This window comes from Cynocephalus volans, chromosome 7, assembly GCF_027409185.1.
Source record: "Cynocephalus volans isolate mCynVol1 chromosome 7, mCynVol1.pri, whole genome shotgun sequence".
Taxonomy (NCBI): Eukaryota; Metazoa; Chordata; class Mammalia; order Dermoptera; family Cynocephalidae; genus Cynocephalus; species Cynocephalus volans.
This window is the reverse complement of record NC_084466.1, coordinates 69,070,509-69,090,314: the sequence shown is the minus strand read 5'-3', so window position 1 is coordinate 69,090,314 and position 19,806 is coordinate 69,070,509. Positions and strand designations below refer to the sequence as shown.

At 38.1% G+C, this 19,806-nt stretch overlaps 1 protein-coding gene and 1 non-coding gene across 2 annotated transcripts in view; both read right to left on the bottom strand.

Annotated features, from left to right (window-relative positions):
* WDFY2 (WD repeat and FYVE domain containing 2) overlaps positions 1 to 19,806 on the bottom strand; it is a 158,602-nt gene that overhangs the window by 135,984 nt on the left and 2,812 nt on the right. The window lies entirely within an intron of this gene.
* Positions 3,237 to 3,340, bottom strand: LOC134382836 (U6 spliceosomal RNA). The gene has a single exon (XR_010024104.1). It is a non-coding gene; the product is annotated as a U6 spliceosomal RNA (small nuclear RNA).

Below are 19,806 nucleotides of genomic sequence, written 5' to 3'. Positions count from 1 at the left end.
CCCAGTTCTAAAGCTGCTTCCAAATTTCCAAGTATTTCTTATAAGGAACAGCCCAATTTTCTGTATTAGTCCATTTCTCTTGCATATAACAAACTTCCTGGAACTTGTAAGAACACAAAATCTACTGGCTTACAGTTTCAGAGGCTAAAAAGTCCAAAGTCAAGGGAACACATTTGGTGAGGGTCTTCTTTGGTGGTGGCTTTATAGCATGGCAGAAAGTGACAGAACAGAGAGAGAGAGAGAAAGTCTCTAACATACTCTCCATTTAAAGTCCTCAGAACTACGCCCATGAACTAGGACATGGTCTTCACAATTTAATCACCTCTTCAAGACCCCACCTCTCAACACTTACAGTGGGGATTAAGCTTCAATGAAACTGAGGGGACACAATTCAATCCACTGCAAGAGCTAAGAAGTGAGATGAACAAGTTTGTCAGAGTCCAACTTAAACAGCGGGAAACTGAAGTCAGAATAGTGCTTCCCCATTGGGGGTTGTGATCAGGATAGAGCACAAGTACTTCTGAGGTGCCAGTAATGTTCAATTTCTTCACATGAACTGTGATTACATGAGTGTTCACTTTTCAGTAGTGCACTGAACTACACATTTATGTTTTATGTGCTTTTCTATATATTTCATAATTTTTAAAAAGTTAAAAATATATCTCCCCCCATCTCACTTTGGTACACAAACATGTGTGCATGCATATACACATACATGCACCAACACAGCAATATTCATTCAAACAGCAATTCCATTGCTTCCAATTAGATTTATAGATGACAATGATATCTGTAGAAGAGAGTTTCTTTCAGCATTGTTTGTAACAAAAAGGGGAAAAGAAAGAAAAATAGAAAAAAGAAAGAAACTGGAAATAATCTAAATGTCCTCTAACAGGGGAATGGTAAAATACTTTATGGCACTGAATGAGGTAGATCAATTTATTCTGATATGAGAATATGTCTAAGAATATATTTAATTAAATAAGCAAGTTGCACAACAAAATATACATGTCTGATATGATCTTATTGGTACAGAAATTAGAGAATGAATGTGACTGTTTCAAAGAAATGCATATGAAAATGTTAAGAGTGATAACCCATAGGACGTAGGAACAGTTGATGAGGAAAAATAGAGGATTTTACTTTCCACTCTTTTATTCTATTTGAATTCGTAGCCAGTAACTATGTATTTCTTCAAAAGTAAAAAATCAAACAAATAAATATATTAATTTCTATTTGCTGATGCAACAAATTACTACAATCTTAGTGGCTTAAAACAACAAATTCCCTTATAGTTTTAAAGGTTGGAAGTCCAAAATAATCCTTAAGGGGCTAAAATTAAGGTATCTCCAAACTGGTTCCTTCTGGAGGCTCCAAGGAGATCTGTTTGTCACCTCTTCCAGCTTCTGGAGGCTGCCCACACTCCTCAGCTTGTGGCCACATCGCTCAAATCTTTGCTGTCATCTACACATTGCTTTGTCCTCTCTGACTCTAATCCTTCTGCATCTTTTTTTTTTTTTTAATTGAAACATAGTTGATTGTACATCTCGGGGGTACAGAGTTGAATATCAATACTTGCGTGCAATATGTGATGCTCAAATCAGGATAATTAGGATATTCATCCTTATACAATGTAATTGTTTTTTGTGGCCCTTTACCAATTCCTCTCTCACCCTCCCCTCTCCTTCTCACCCCTGGTAACCTCAGTTCTGTTCTCTCCTTTCAAAAGTTCTACATTTAATTGTGATTATTGTATCTTTCTTCCTTTCTTTTTTTATTTGTGTATTTTCTTTTAGCTCCCACTTATGAGTGAGGACATATTCTTTTTCCTGTGCCTGGCTTATTTCACTTAACATAATTTTGTCTAGGTTCATCCATGTTGCTATGAATGTCAGTATTTCATTCTTTTTTATGGCAGAGTAGTATTCCATTGTGTAAATATACCACATTTTCCGTCTCTAGTCACCCGACAATGGATATTTAGGTTAGTTGCAACACTTGGCTATTGTAAATAGAGCTGTGATAAACATAGTGCAGGTGTCCCTTCGACATGATGATTTCCATTCCTCTGGATATACACCCAGCAGTGGGATTGTATGGCAATTCTTTCTGCAGTTGTTGGAGGAACCCCCATACTGTTTTCCATAATGGTACACCAATTTACAGTCCCACTAACAGTGTAGGAGGGTTTCTCTTTCTCCACATCCTCACCAGCACTTGTTATTCTGTCTTTTTGATAACAGCCTGTCTAACTGGGGTGAGATGATATCTCAGTGTGGTCTTTATTTCCATTTCCCTGATGCTTAGTAATGTTGAGCATTTTTTCATGTGTTTGTTGGCCATTTGTATGTCTTCCTTTGAGAAATGCCTGTTCAGCTCCTTTGTCCATTTTTTAATCGTTTTTGTTTGTTTGCTTGTTTTTACTGTTAAGTGGTTTGAGTTCCTTGTATATTCTAGATATTAACCCTCTGTTGGATAGTTTGCAAATATTTTCTCCCACTGTGTAGGTTGTATTTTTGCTGTTGTTTCTTTTGCTGTGCAGAAGCTTTTCAGTTTGATATAATCCCATTTGTTTATTTTTCCTTGTATTGCCTATGCTTTTGGGTCATATTTATAAAGTCTTTGCCCAGTCCCACTTCCTGAAGTGTTTCCTCTGTGTTTTCTTTTAGGAGTTTTATAGTTGCAGTTCTTATATCTAAGTCTTTAATCCAACTTGAGTTGATTTTGGTATATGGCAAGAGGTACGGGTCTAGTTTCCTTCCTCTACATGTGGATGTCCAGTTTTCCCAGCACCATGTATTGAAGAGGCAGTCTTTTCCCCAATGTATGTTCTTGGTGCCTTTGTCAAAGATCAGTTGGCTTTAAGTATGTGGAGTGATTTCTGGGTTCTCTATTCTGTTCCATTGGTTCAAGTGTCTGTTTTATGCTGGTACCATGCTGTTTTGGTTACTATACCTTTGCAGTATAATTTGAACTCAGGAAGTGTTATGCCTCCAGCTTTATTTTTTCTGCTCAAGATTGCTCTGGCTATTCAGGGTCTTTTTTGCTCCATATGAATGTTAGAATTTTTCTATTTCTGTGAAGAATGTCATTGGTATTTTGATGGGGATTGCATTGAATCTGTAGATCACTTTGGGAAATATGGACATTTTCACATTAATTCTTCCAATCCAACAGCATGGAAAGTCCTTCAACCTTTTGTGTCCTCTTTAATTTCTTTCAACAGTGATTTGTAGAAAAATATGGAAAACTTCATGAATTTGCATGTCATCCTTGCTCAGGGGCCATGCTAATCTCTGTACAGTCCCAATTTTAGTGTATGTGTTGCCAAAGTGAGCACTGCATCCCTCTTATAAAGACCCTTGTGATTACACTGAACACATCCTAGTAGTCCAGGAAAATCTCCTCATCTCAAGATTCTTAACTTAATCCTATCTATGAAATCCTCTTTACCATGTAAGGTAACATATTCACAAGATTGGGTAATAATGATGTAGACATCTTTGGGGGGCTGTTATCCAGCCCATCACAACAAGTATATACCAAATTGGTCTTAGAAGTTGCCTCTAGGGTCTGAGATGTAGGGATAGGGAAGCAGGAAAGCACTTTCACTTGTATCCTTCTATATTACTTTAATTTCCTGCATTGAATGTTTTATTATTTTAATTCAAAACCCAGTAGACAGGGCCGAGCCCGTGGCGCACTTGGTAGAGTGCTGCGCTGGCAAAGCAGCGACGCTCCCGCCGCGGGTTCAGATCCTATATAGGACTGACTGGTGCACTCACCGGCTGAGTGCCGGTCACGAAAAAAAAAAAACCCAGTAGACATATACTACATTTTATCAACTCTAAGATGCCATCAATTATAAGATACATTATTTTGTGTATGACTCAGAAAGAAAAAACAGTGAATATTTCGTGATATTCACTGTAATATCATGGTAGATTGCAAAAATGCTCACAGAAATCTCTCCCATCCTAATATGTACACCCCTTGGCAATGTGACTTGACTGCTCTTCTCATCAAGAGGAGAGTTTATTTCTTCACGCCTTGACTGTGGACTTGGCCTTGCAACTTGCGTTGGCTAATGGGACATTTGCAAACATGACCCAAGCAGAGGCTCGGGAAGTGCCTGTGCACTGGGGCAGGCCTCTCTCTTGCTGCTGCCTTTCTGCCATATGGCACGTCCAGGCAGGTCTACTGGAGGAAAGAGACTACGTGGCCATGCCAGCTGCCCCAGCCAACTCACTGAATCTTGCACAAATTATGATTGTTGTTTTAAGCTGCTAATCCTGATTTCAGAGGCACTTAAAGGTGAAAAAAGTGTAGATCTTACAACCAATGAAATATGCTATGTTGTAATATCAGTATATAAGTAGGTATCTAAAGAGTGTTTCCAGAAGGGAAGTATACTCATACAAGTTTTAGAAAGCAGAGTTTTTATGCCACATTTTGGCTGCTAAAGATTATTTTTGCTTATTTTCTGGTTTTCAGTTACATGTCATATAGTTTAAGTTACTGAATATACGATCGCTGGCACTGAACGGATACTGCTTTCTGCCAGATAATATTAGAACAAGATAAATTACCCTGTCTATTCAACGGGAAAGAGACTAATAACCTCTGGAATTAAATGGCAAAGAACTATTACTTTGTCATTCAGGTAGATATCGTGAATCATAAATTTAGAGTGACAATACTTGCAAATGTGTCTTTATTTTACTATATAAAATATATAATTATATTAAAAAACAGAAAATACAGTGACATAGTGTGTGTTCCTGTACTTATTACCTTTGCAATTCCTTAACCAATATGATTCTAAATACAAAAAACAGTTCTATTTATTTTACTACAATACTGCATTTATATACATATTGTGACTTTCCTGCTCATATTCCATTGATACAAACAAAATATATTTGTTAACTAGAGGTCAAATGCCATCTCCATTGTTGCTTTAAAATCCAGTTTCTTAATTATTACAATAGCTACCATTTACAGAGTATTTATTTTATTTCCTAAATATCTAGTTATAAAAACACCTAACCTAGGTACATCACTGAAAGTAAATAAGCAATAGAAATAACAGCCTTACCCCTAGGAAATTTCTTCTCCAAATATACACAGTTACATAAATTCTTGGATTATTAATTTAATGCACAGTTACTGAGTGCTTACGATGTGCCTGACACTGTGACAGGAGCTATGCATATAACTCCTATCCTTTAATGCTCACAAGCACCATGACACATTTTTAAATGGTTTAACTGCTCTCAGAGAAGTAGTTACACAACCAATAAGTGGAGGAGCGGGGATTTAACCCATGTAGGTCCACCTGGCTTTTTTTTCCACCCAGCACTGTTTTTTGCAATCTCTGCACTGTACTTTTTAACTTAAAGTGAGAAAAGAATAACTGCAACTGATGCTAGCATGAAAGAGAATAATCTCATAGTGAAAAAGGAGTCGTCCTGGAAGCAACTCATCATGATAAAATGCTGGGAAAGTCCTCTTCCTGTTCCCTGTAAGGCATGTCACCACTAGTCCCCAGCGAGAGCACTTATAATGACTCCTGCATCCCCATATGCTCTCTCCAATGCACCAACCACCTCTAGCATCCTCCTTAATCGTCCAGTGTGGATTTTTTTTTTCCATCCATGAATTCAACTGTTTTAAACTTTACTTAAACTCATTTCCCTATACAGCTCTGGGTAATGAGTTCCACAAGCAATAACTGTGCAAAGTGAAACTTTTTCATTTATACCAAAATTATTGTCTTCACATTCTAAATTTCTGATGGGGTGCTCAGTATATAGAGAAATAAACAAGCCAAAGTGCTTTTCCTGTACTCTCACAATATGCTTCTGACACTAGATGTGTGGGGATTTCTCCCCACCAGCAAGCAAGCAATTCTGCAATGGATACCAGCTGGGTGTTTTTAAATTCATGCTACGTGGAGATAGCATCAGATCCCACGAGTTGAGGGCTCAGTCCCTGAGGCCACTGCTGCCACACACCCCCCGCTGCCACTTCAGGTACCCAGTCACAAGTCCTAGGTTGTTTTATCTGTGCTTCTGACAAACTTGCTCTAAACTGGGGTTCCCATGACCACCTCCTTGGGTTTGATTAATTTGTAAAGTGGCTCACAGAACTCGGGGAAACATTTATTTACATTTATTATAAAGGATATTACTAAGGATACAGATAAAGAGATACACAGGGTGAAGGATGGGGAAAGGGGCACAGAGCTTTCATGCCCCCACTGGGCACACCACCCTCCAAGAACTTCCACCTGTTCAGCTATCAAAAAGCTCTCCAAACCCTGTGCTCTTGAGTTTTTATGAAAGCTTCATTATGCAGGCATGATTGAAGCATGGACAAAAAGGGTATGACCTAATGCTAACAGACTGAGTGGGGAACCCAGCAAAGCCTGTTTATTCAGATTTTTCTTGGCCTCTCTCTACAACATTCCTTCCTACTGGACATGGGGTAGGACCTCTCCTGAAATGGGGATCTTATTAAATAGTCTTACAATCAGACAAGGCAGGTCAGAATTTCTTCATGGCCAGCTCTAAGACAGAAAAGCAGGGGGAGATTAGAGTCCTGTCTTGAGGAGCCAGGAACCATGGATGAAAACATATACATATGTGTGTGTATATATGTATATATACATATATATTTCATATTATCAAAGATGCCTTTAATTTTAATAATATATATTTGGTAAAAAATCATATTTGTACAATCTGTATCCACCATGATTTTCTATTATTCAATATTGAGCTTCCACCTCTCAAGAATGGATTCTAATAACAAGAGCTAACGTCTACTAAGTATTTACTATGTATAAAGCCCATTATTCCATCTTTATATGAACTATATCCCTTAATCCTCACAACCATTTGAGATAAATTCTATTATTATCCCCATTTTGCACCTAAGGACGTGAAGGTCCTGGTAAATGAGTGTTGTGTGCTAACCACTCACTATCACACAGCTAGTGAACGGTGAGGCTGAACCCAGGTCTGACTCAAATGCCCATGCTCTCAATCCAACATGCTATCCTATGTGGACACTGACCAGCCCAAAGATCAAGAATCCACTCATTTTTAGAAACACGGTGAGCACCCACCTCTTGAGGCCTTCCCTGACTAAACTCCTCCTGCAAGCACCCCCAGAATTCTCCTTGACCATACTGCTCACCCTCCTCTCTTTTCATTCTACCTACCTTCCCTGGGTTATTGCATCCATCCCCAAGGCACTGATAATCACTTTTCAGTCTGAGAAACTGAGCCTTAAGTAACTTTTCTAAGATCATACAGCTAAGAAATAAGCAGGGACTCCAACCTGACCCCAACCCTTGTTCTCAACTCCTACACTCTGCTGCCTCCCCAAGGGTAACCTTCCTCAATAACTCCAAAATCCTTCTCATGTGCTCCACTGCCAGTGTTCCAGTTCAGACACCGCCATCACTCAGTTTAACTTTTAACTAGATCTCTGCCTTTATGCCTTTAACCACAGTGCCCAATGGAATTTTCTGTGATTGACAAAAATGTTCTATAATCTGTACTGTCCAATATGGTAACCACTAACCATGCAGATAAAGAAGAGACTTTCAAGGGTATAAAAGGGATGTCTTAGGAAAGTCTATCCTATTCTACTTAGTTTGTCCTGTTATTTGTTAATTGGTTATGATTTGCTAACCTGAAAAACTTTGTTTTTCAGAGGATTTCTGAAAATCCTCTGTAATCTGCTGTGATTTCCATGGAGGCTCCACATTCTTCCTTCCTTGCCTTTCTCTGCAGGGCCTGGCAGGGAGCTGATGAAGTACAGCGAGGTTGAGTGCAAGGGCTGCGGAGTCCGACGAAACAGGGTGCACATCCCCACTCTGCCTCTTCCTGGCCGCATGTTTCCTCATCTTTAAAATGAGAGTAAAATACTAGCTTCATAAAATTATCTTGAGGACTAAACGAGAAAAGACACATAAAGGGCTTAATAGTGCCTGGCTCGTGGTATCTACTCAGAAAAAGTTAACTGTTAATTACTATTAATACACCGAGGCTTTACAGCCTCTTCCCTGAGGCAGGATATACACTGCACCCATACGTGCTTGATGGTCTCGTTTCATGTTATTTTTTAAATTTCAGTTTGTTAAATGTATCACAAAATGGGATTTAATGAATTCTTCCATCAGGGAAAAAATCTTTTATTGAGCTAAGTGTTTCAATTTGGAGTTTAGAAAATATGCTTACCATATGGGCTCTACTCATGAGTACTGAAACTTGTCACAAACAATGGCTTTTGCTCAGCATACATTCATAGTGGAATACCTACCCATTCCCCACCTTATATTCACTACAGAAGAACAGCAGTCAACATGTCAAATGAGCTAATGAAGCAAGATGGAGAAAATGGCTATCCAGACATGTTAAGTGCTACACAAGCAGATTTCAAGGAAAACAGAGCAGTGAAGGTCAGGAGTAAAGCAAGTGTCTATGTTCATTATTCTGCTGCTACTAGAGCAATAACCAACAATATACACCAAGCTACGAGAGCATGGGCTCATCTTGTGTGCACAGAGCTCAGCAGTGGACACCTGTGGACTGTTGACCTTACATCCCTTTTCTGAGATTTCCCCTTCTCCTCCCTTCCTGTCCCCAGCCACAGGCTGCAGCAGGGATTGCAGTATTCCTGCAACATGACCCTACTTCTGGCTATATCCCAGAGTGGACAGCTGACTCTGGCTGGATCACTAAGTCCCTTCCCAGGGAATTCTGGAACTAGGACTAAAAGCCTGACATCAATCTCTCCCTGCTTATCTAAACTGTAACATTTAAAATTCAGGAGGAACTGGCAGCCATGTTCTGCCATATGGACTAAGAAAGAAACAGAGGTAGCCAGTGTGACCAAGAGAGAAGAATGAAGCAGACACAGAGAAAGAGCTGCAGGGACAGAGGACTTCCTGGTTCTCCGTGAGTTTCAGTCTTTAGTTCTATTCCTAAGGCCCAAATGCGTCCTTGCCCTTGGATTCTGCAAGATACTTGAGTCTCCTGCTAGGAAATGCCAGAGCTAGTTTCTGTATCAAAGACATCTAATTAAGGACTCCATCATTAGAAGACGACTGGTTTACAGAGTGACTCCCTCCCTCACTGTGACCTAATACACAACGCAAATCAATATTGTTCCAATTTTGCCTGAGCTAGAGGCCTTGAGAGACACAATGATGAGGATCCCAGGGCAGGAGATAAATAATTTCAATGCATGTGAGGCAGTGCTTTAATAAATACATTGAGTGTGCTGAGGAAATGCAGCTACCAGGAGATGAGGAAGGGAAGGGGAGGGGACAGGGTAGGAGGAGGGAGAAAAGGGGTGGAGGTGGTGGTGGTTGCTGCAGAGAGGCCACATGCAAGCACTGCTAATTACCAGAGTAGTTTTAGAAGTGAGAAGTTTAGAGCTGCTAAAGCAGAAATGCCCACAGAGATCCGTATCAGGGCACATATCAGAGCATATGCAAATTCTATCAGTTTTCCTTTCACAAAATCTTCAGACACTCAAGTGGGAGGGAGCTTCACTTTTCTCAACATAGCCTTCTGAATTTTACATATGCATGTACTATCAACTTAAAAACAAGGTTAATTATTTCTTAAATGTAACTGCTATTACAGTTGGGTAACAAGGGGGATACGTTCCAAGACCCCCAGTGGATACCCAAAACAACAGATATTACTGAGCCCTTATATATACTGTTTATTCCTATACAGACATACCTATGATGAAGGTTAATTTATAAATCAGGCACAGTAAGAGATTAACAACAACAACTAATAATAAAATAGAACAATTATAACAATACATTGTAATAAAAGTTATGAGAACATGGTCTCTCTCTAAATCTCTTCTTGCACTGTACTATGGGTAACTGAAACCTTGGAAAGCAAAATCATGGATAAGGGAGACTTGCTGTAATCTAACTATTTTTACCTGTTATTTCTCATTCAAATATTCAGAACTTCACTTGTAGTATGGATTAATTAGCCCCCATAGGATATGAATAAGTAACTTTTTTAAACCTTTTCTTTTGAACTACGATTACTTAATTCTCAAATTGCTGCAATCTCCTAGCTAAATACCATTTCAAGTAACTAACTGTTTCTGCCATTTTGATCCCATTCTCTCTGCAAATCCATCCATGATTTGTCACCAGCATTAACTTCACTTTTCCACATTTCTAATCATGTACTACTAGACCACAAAAATAACAGACAGAACAACTTTTTAAGTAAAAGTTTTGAAAAAACAGAAATAGGCAATGCTGGGAACTGAAAATACTGACTATGGAAGCATCCCCAAAAGGGCAAACTTGATATTTCTGCCAAAAACCAAAAAAACGAACAGTGTAGAAACTGTTCATTGCTTCACACCTTGAAGCCCAAGTTCAGTCCTCCTAGTTCAAGAATGGAATTTCCCAGTAATTATTTAGGTCTAGTCCAAAACATAATAACTTCAGTTAAAGCCAAAGACACTTAGAACAGTGTCTATGACCACTAAAAGCTACTCAGAACACAGTAATATCTAGAAATCAACCTTTCGTTCACTTATCAATGAATCAACAACTTGGAGCGTGTATAGTTCTTCTAGGCTCAATACTGATCTATACTTCCAAAAGTATTCAACTCTTACAGAATAATAATTAGAAATTATTAAACAGTAAGATAAAACATATTTTGAAAAAAAATTAAAATGGAATGAGGGTGGGGGTGGGGGTTGGAGGGTAGGGAGAGGACCACACCCTAGAGAAATATGATCTACCTTCAGACAAACCTCAATGGCCTCTAGAGTACTTGCCTGGGCCTCTTCGTCTCCCTTATACTACTTTGAAACTTTTCAGACACAGGGAACTTTACTTTTTCAACCTTTGCTCTACTTTATCCAGATAAAGCTCAAAGATCTATATTGTGCACATCTGATTTGACAGAAACTTCCCAAATGGGGAGCTCAACAAGAAAAATAAGTCAGAAGTCACACTGCAACCAAATTCCAAGCCAACATAATCCATCCAAACAGTATGCTAATCCAGCTAATTATTCAGATTAAGCATTACTAACCTCCCTAATTTAATTTTACCTTCTGAAGAAAAATTATTCCTTCTTCAAAATTTTAACAACCTAAGCTTTGTAAAGAAAATTTATTAAACCATTTAAATATAATTCAAAAATATTCCAAAAATCAAAATATAATCAAATGAATTAGCCATTCCCAACACCCCCTCTCCCCAAACAAAATCAACACATAAAATGTCAAACAGGTAATATTTTCCAAAGCCCAGAAGTGCCAATGAAACAAAAACAGATAACTGTGATTCTAATCGCAAGGCATGGGAACTGACTCCAGAAAAATATGAATGCAGATCTACAAAATAAAAGCAATAATGCAATTTTAGGTTTTTCTAAAATTAGAATTGAGATGTATTTAAATATTATGTTCACCTACTTTTAAAATGAAAACAAACCCAAAACTCATACAAAAAAGTATTTTCTGTAGGATCTTATGGTATACAAAGTACTTTCACATATATTAATGTAATTTAAAACTATGAGAAATCAATCACAGATAAGAATCGAAGAAGGAAAGTCACTTTCCAAAGATCATCGAACTAGTGTTGTGATGCTTGAGTACTCTTTCCAGAAGCATTGGTTTGTGAGATAAGAGTGAGGAGAAAACTAAAGAAAAAAGGGAAAGAGAAACACAAAGAATAAAGAAGAGCTGCAGAGACAATGTAGTTATAGGAGGATTAGAAAAAGAGTTTGGAGGAAGGGGGAAAACCCTACCATTCATGGATGAATGGAGGAATGGCCGGGTGCCAACACTTGACAACATGGTATCATTTAACCCTCAGGATAACTCTATAAGGTAGGTATTTTAACTCTCATCTTACAGCTGAGGTTTGGATGAAGTGATCAATCTTGCCTAAGATCAGGCAGCATGTAAGTGGCAGAGCTAAGAGTCAAACCCAGGCTTCTCTGACTCTAATCCCCGGCCCTAAGCAATGCCTTCAAAGGACAGGGGGAAGGGAAGTAAACGGCATCCCAGTTTACCAATACCCACCTTTATTTATATATTGACTGTGCACACCATTAGGATCTGTTATAAAAGGTGCCTTAATTTAGAAACATGGGCTTTCTGGATATCTTTTGATTTCCTTTTTTCTTCTTCTAGATACCAAAAAAGCTTCAACTACTTACTCCATAAAAGGGGAAGCCTTTCAGATTTAGAGACTCTCTGTGTCTCGTGAGCAGTTTTCCCACCAGTAGGCAGCTTGGGTAGTGTGGGCTTCACCTATCCTGGCTCGGCTCAGATGACCTTTAGCCCAAAAAGGCAGAGCAGGAACAAGGGGTCCGCAAGAGGGGATTTCACGGCTAGGCACAACAACATCTTCACATCTGTCAAGAGAAGCTGGCAATCTGGATTTTTACGTGAAATCCATATTTTTAAATCTTGCCCTACAAATTCAAAATTTCTAAAATAACACTGTGTGTGGACCACCCAAAATCTGTCCAAGGGTGAACTTCAGTCCACTAGCTGCCAGTTTATAATGCCCAGGCCTCCAGTTGAGGACAGTTAAAAGCTTTACCCTTCCCTAAGTTTATTTTTTATGGAAGACATGGAAGACTAGTGGGGCAATGGATACGCCATTTCAGAATAAGATGGCAAATGGAAAAAGAAAAGCCAGCAAAGGAAAACACAGCCCCTGCCCACCACCCGCCTCTCCTGACCACTGGCTTTCACAGGGCAAGTTTGAGAAGTGGTAAAAAGATGACAGATGGAACCATCCTTATATATTCAGGGAAGAGAAAAAGGGGCTCAGAACTATATGAAAACAAAAAGTTCAATAGCCCAATCTTTGTATATCCGAGGTTACTCTTAAAATGGCCAAGCCATAATGGGACCACAGCAACAGAAAAAGGTTACCTATGTAGAGGTGTGCTGGTGTCATAAACAAAAAATAAAACAAACTTTTACTGAATACCATCTATGCTCCAAGTATTGCCAGGTGCTGCAAGAAGATCATCTCATGTAAATCTTCCAGCAACCATAAGAGGAACCATTATTCCCAAATTGCAGATGTGGAAACAGAATGTGAAATCCTCGAGTTTGGGATAGAGCCAATATCTGGAGCCAAATGATTCCTTTCCCATTAACCAGCTGACCTGGCCAGAGAGATTTGGACTATTATTGCAAATACATAATGTTAAGCAGTCAAAAATTACTCATTAGCTACAATAATTAAAGTGCAGAACTGGTCTTACAAGAGACAAAGAGATCCCTAAAACACAACAGAAGCCACAGTAGGCTCTGCTGATTAAGAACATTTAATTCTGTGATAAAGGCAGTTTCACAAATACAAATGAAAACATAAGGAACATTCAATAAGTGATGTTGAAATAATCAACACCAAATTTTAGAAAAAATAATTTACACTCCCCAATTTAGGCCATCCAATGAAATACATTCCAAACAAATCAAAAAATTATTTTTTCATCAAATTATATAACAAGTATGAGAAGAAAATGAATATTCAATGGATCTTTGGGGGGAAAATTACTTTCAAAAATTGGGAATAATGAAAGAAATTTCAATTATTAAAAAAACAGATACATAGCTAAATTGACAAGTAAATGTTTTCTATGTAAAAAATAAAAAGGTAAACACAGAGTGGAAGACATAAATCTGGATATATAACAGGCATAGGGTTAATATTCTTACTATATCTATAGAATACATGTACAAGAAATTGTTAAGAACCAAGATATTTCAATGGAGAAATTGACAAAGGACAGGAACACAATACACAAAAGGAAAAATAACAAGTAAACAAGCAAATAGAAAAATACTCACTAGTCAGCCAAAAAAATACAAATTAAACATCAATGAAGGGCCACCATTCATCAAGCAAACTATGAAGTTGAATTTAAAAATGATAATATCCATGGCTGGTCAGATGTGGCAAAACTAATATTCTCATATGTCAATGTCATATGTCATTGTAAATATTTTAAAGCAGCACAAACCTTCTGGAAAGCAATATGGCACTCTTCTTACAATCTTTCCTAAAGAAATAATCAAAACTTTGAGGAAAGGGGGAGAACACCTATATGCACAACAATGTTCAAAATAACATTTATAAAAGTGAAAATGAAAAATAATGTAAATAGCCAACAATAGGGGATAGATAAATTATGATGTATCCACTAGATTACTAGTATCTTGAAAGGAGGATATGCCTTGCTCATGTTGAGATTCAGGGCCAAGTACTTATAGTCCAAGTATTAAATAAATATGAGTGAATACTGGAGGAAAGGAAAAATATACAGCCACTTAAAATGATGGTTAAAGACTAGGTAGCTGCTGGCACAACTTTGAGTGGGGTTAAGAATATAAAAGTGTATGATTATAATCATATTTTTGTAAACTGCACTAGAAAAACTGCCAGAAGGAATTATATAAAATACTAACAGTCATTGTGCTAAGAGGTTTATGAGCATTTACACTTTATTGTGGTTATATTATCTTTATTTAAAATGCAAACATACTCCAGAGGGAATATTTCTATGATTACTTAGAATGTAAGTAGATCCTGAGAAATTGGAGGAAAGATAAAAATTTAATAACTAATGGAAAATGCATAAAGTCTCCAAATAGCTCCACATTATAGGTAAATCTGCCCAGCTAAAAAGCATAGTCATGCAAAGAGTTTAGCAACTGACATTCATAATTTAGATGAGATTCATCATTTTGGAGTCCTCACTCAGTAATAAATGAACATATTAAAAGAAGCCAAACTGCAGCCACTCAAACAACTGCTCAATTTGTTGCATCCCTAGTTTTTTCTGAACACTTTCTTGCTCTGGGCTGAATGCATTTAAAATAGTTACCTCCTGACTTAGAGGCTTTCAGTCAGACTGGGTCAATTCTGTAATCACGGTGGGAATTTGAGAAAGGCAGGGTAGGCCAGGGGTGCAGTAGGCTGGTGGTATGTAGGTTCTCCAGTTGAAATGCATTTACATCTTCTAGAAAACCAAAACTACAAAGAGAGAGAAAAAGAGGGAACCAAACTTCAAAACTTCCTCTAAAGGACTGTATCTCAAACTGTTGTTCACAACCCATTAGTGGGTCATGAAAGTAATCAAAAGAGTCACAACCAGGATTTTATAAGGGCTGTAAAAGAACAGAAAATATCAGTGTGCATGTCACACTAAAAGGAAATCATTTCATATAATTTTTGTTTCAGTTATATATGTGTTTATGTGTGAGAGTATGTGGGACTTGGGTTGCAATACTAAATATATTGCTTACTATGATTTGTGGTCAAAAGTTTCCAAAACATTACTCTAGACAACCCAGGTTCTGACGTGGGTGCCAACAAATCACCTAGAGCTAAACTGCTGAGTATCTGGAAACTAAAGGATTCATCTAGAAGTAGACATGTAGTGAATCCAGTTTAACTGGGTATTAGGCACCAATGGAAAACAAATACTTCTTTAATATTCCATCCAGGAATAAATAACCACTGCCATCCAAAGGCTCTAGAAGCATCGTTTTACAGTTGTGCCACGAAATGCCGAGTTTTACATAAGCATGCTGCTTTTTCCCCACTGCCCACTTTCCTCCACTTGAGATTTTATGATGATGTGGTTGCAGATGTAGTCACTACATAGGCACATCACAGTCCCAGAGCTAGGAAATCCAACCCCCTCCTTTGCCAGATGGAGAAACTAAGGCTTAGGAGTAATGAAATGCCAAGGTCAATGCAGAATAGAGCTGAAATCAGACTTACAGTCTCAGTTATTTTCCAAGAATCCTTAAAGGCACTCAAGAACACAAAGCAGCACTCCCTGCCAAGAGACAAGCAGACGACTTTTTTTCTTTTTTGGTCTTATTAGTTAGTTTCTTACACCTCTGAATTAATTTTTACTAAATGACTAAATGAAGGGTTTGGATAAAGAGGCCCCCCGTCATTTAAAAAAAAAAACAGAGTTAATGAGACTGCTTGCTGAAGTTGTACAAGAGAAGTTACTTTTTTTGTTAGAGAATTTCTAGGTTAATTCCGGCACTCTCCTTGGGAGACCCAGTCATATAAAAATAAGTGAGTGTTGCCTTCTTTTGAATTCTTTCTATTCTGATACTGCAGTTGAAAAGAAAAGCTTGGCTTAATGGCCATTGTCTTCTCAGGTAAGTATATACTGTATACAGTTTAGTTTAGTGTTAACTGATATCAACAGGTCACTACTGCAATAGTCTTAAGTCACAATTTACATACTGATTTCTAAATGCCACAAAGTGTTTTAATTTCCCCCAAAATGTTATTTTTAATGACATCAAGATGATTTTCAACAACAGAAAAAATGTCTCTCTCAAACCCAAGTGCAAAGTGAAAACAGTCAGGGTAAGATGCTGTGAAAGTAAAAAGTCATATTTCCTTTTTAAAAGTTTCGATTTTGTTTGCTTGGAAAAGATTGCCCCTCTAAAGTCTTTTCTGGCTACTTACATCCTATGATTTTTACCTATTTTTCTTTTTCAAAGTAAGCTTAGTAATGCTTGAAGTATAAGATAGCTGGTCAGGATTTCCTGACCAGAGAATCACTCATTTTAGGAGTGTCAGAATTGCCACCCTAACATTTTCCAGTGTTGCAATATCCGGATGAATGTACGCTGATTAAGATCTGTCAGGTCCTGGGCAGAATCTGGTTTAAAAATATGAAAGTAGAAAATTCAGAACCATCAGGAGCTCTGTGGTCACTTGAAGCTAAGCCTCCTGTAGTAAGCCTCCTTAAGCAAGTTTTCCATAGTGATCTTTCCTTAAAAAGTCAGTCTGTTTTTGTCCTTTAGAGACACAGAGACAGCCTATTTCTAGACAGCTTTGCTGGCATGTTTTGAATTCAGAGTAAAGGTCGAATTTTCAACAATCTTACAAAGCAAACTCCCTCTTTGGGACCTTGAAACTAGCAATTATTATTGCCAAGTGATGAGTCTCAAGTGCACAGCTGAAAGCTTATTAATTTTATGCCATTAAATAGAAACTTCACACCCTCAAAAATTAATTTAGATGGGTTCTAATTTTGCTGAGTTCAGAGACTCCATCACTCTAAGAAGTCCTCAACTTTCAGAACTATGCTTGCACTGTGGGAAACACTTTGATTTGCATTTCTTAAAAAAAAAATTATGCAAATGTAATAAAATACATGGTATATAAAACTCCATCAGGAGCTCAATCAACTGAAATGAGCCAAGGTCTACTTATAGTGAAACTAATGGTTGAAGCAGAGAACTGAGAAAGTGCAATTTTACAATGAAAAGAATTAATGGTAAATGAACCAATACCAAGAGGATTTACCAGATAATATGAAATTGTAACCTATCTTTTCAAGAAACAGTCAAGTAGTCATGGCCATTTAGAATCATAGTAGTTCAGAGTTGGAAAAAAAGGCCTTAGAGATAGAAAAAGTCCAAACCCTTTCTTGTCCCAGCCCATTCCTACCCCCATCCCATGCTGAAGTATTAGCCTGGCCTAAAGCAAGCTGCTAAACTTCTCTCAGGCTCAACTTGAATATCTTTGCTCATGGAAACTCACAACCTCCTCACACCCATTCCAGCTCAAACAGGTAATGAATGAACCAGCCATTGCTTAATTCATTCAAGGAACATATATTGCATATCTCCTTTGTGCTAGGCACTGAGGATCAGATCTCCTCATACTGAGATAAAAACCTGCCCCTTTTTACCCACTGCATGCACTTTACCCCATGTATTACACAGAATGCAGCTAACTATGTTTCATAAATTGATCCTGAACAAAATCAGAATACAAGAAAGCAGTTCCCCACAGCCCGCTCCCTTACATTTCCCTCTCCCACAGCCTCCTGCACCATGCCCCATGACCACAAACAGGTCTTTTTATACAGAAAAAGAGTCCCAAATTCTTGCACCTTGAGGTTTCAGTAATTTTTGCTATCATAGTTACTCCCCTGGAGACACTTATTTTCCAGATTCCTCAAAGTGTGACAACACTCAGAGCTGACTTCTGAACTCAAGTGACTGGCTCCAGAGTCTAGACCCTTAACCAGGTCATTCTAGTGATTCTCAATGAATGGGAGTTTTCTTTCTCCCCTACCTAGAAAGCCCTTTCCTCTAACTTAGCTTTTTCAAATAAACTCCTACTCTTCCTGCGAGACCCATCTGGAGAAGAGACCATTGGTCTTCCTTAAATACCACAAGCAGAGGAAATTCCTTGGCAACCCAAAAGGACGATGTTTGTATCTGTCTTCAGCACACTGTCTTGACTTCTGAGGAGGGAACAATTTCCCGTAACTGCCTAATAGAAACTACCTAGTTGCTGAAACACTCTGGATGAATGCTAAGATTGCTGACTTGTATTAAGACATGCATACAAAGAACCTACGAAGATAAAGGTCCCGAGGGGGCTGGGTCCCACCTGGAGAAGGTCCGTCCTGGCTTTCTTCGCTTGAAGAGGCTGCCACTAAACAAAGGAGTCCCTGGTAAGCTGCAAACTAGATACGTGGTCAAGCTGCAGACTTGATCAAAACAGAGGAGATACCTGAGATGAAGCTCTTAAGCAAGGAAAGTTAAAATGGCATTCACACAGAAAAAAGTCCAAAAAGAAGCTGAGAAATGAGGAATCCAAAGCACCAAAGTTTGCTGTGTCTTTGGGAGATAATAGAACCTAGCTACAACCAAAGAGAAGATAGACTCAGACAAGGCTGGTGAGTTCCAGGAACAGGCTCTGCATTATGGTAGAACCAGAAATCTCTACTTGATTGTTTTTATATTTCTTATATTCCCTTATATTTCCTCCTATCTTTGGTATCAAGTAAAGTTCTAGACTGTCTTCACTGTGCTAAGATGAACTTGAAGGCAAGGGTTTTTATTCATTCTTGGGCTTGAAGATTTGAGTATTATCAGCTATTAGTGAGGGCAATTAGAGGGTGAAAATGGTAATCCAAGTGAAAGAATCCTCCAAAGGAAAATAAAATTTAGGAGACAATAAAGACAAGAAATCCAGCCATTCTTCCCTATCTAAAAATTCTCTTTTAGGGTTGGCTTGTGGCTCACTTGGGAGAGTGTGGTGCTGATAACACCAAGACCATGGGTTCGGATCCCTATATAGTGATGGCCGGCTGGCTCACTTGGGAGAGTGTGGTGCTGACAACACAAAGTCAAGGGTTAAGATCCCCTTACTGGTCATCTTTTTAAAGAAAACAATAATAAATAAATAAATAAATAAATAAAAATTCTCTTTTCACTATCAAATCTTGGAGATAGTAACTTTGTTTCATTGAGAACTATTCTTCTAAAATGTCTTTCCTCTAAAGGGTGAGTATCTTGAAAATACTTGCCATTTTTATCATTGTCGTCTACACATGTGACTGGAACACAAGAGGAAAGCAAATGTTTGTTGATGGAATGAAGGAGTGCATGGACTTTCAGAGTTTTAAGGCATCCAGTCCAATATGTTTCATACAAGTGTAAATGTGTCCAAATAAGCCTTTCATAGGTCATCATAAAATTCATTCAACAAATATCAATTAAATGTCTACAATAGGTAAGATGCTGTGTTTTCGTAAATAGCAAAAACAAACAAATAAAAAAGATCAGTCACTGATACAACAAATGTGTACTGGGGGCATACTGTGTACCGGGCACTATATCAGGCCCTAAAGATACTGCAATGAATAAGACACACAAAGCTCCACAGGGAACTCACAGAAAAGAAGATAAAATGGATATGAA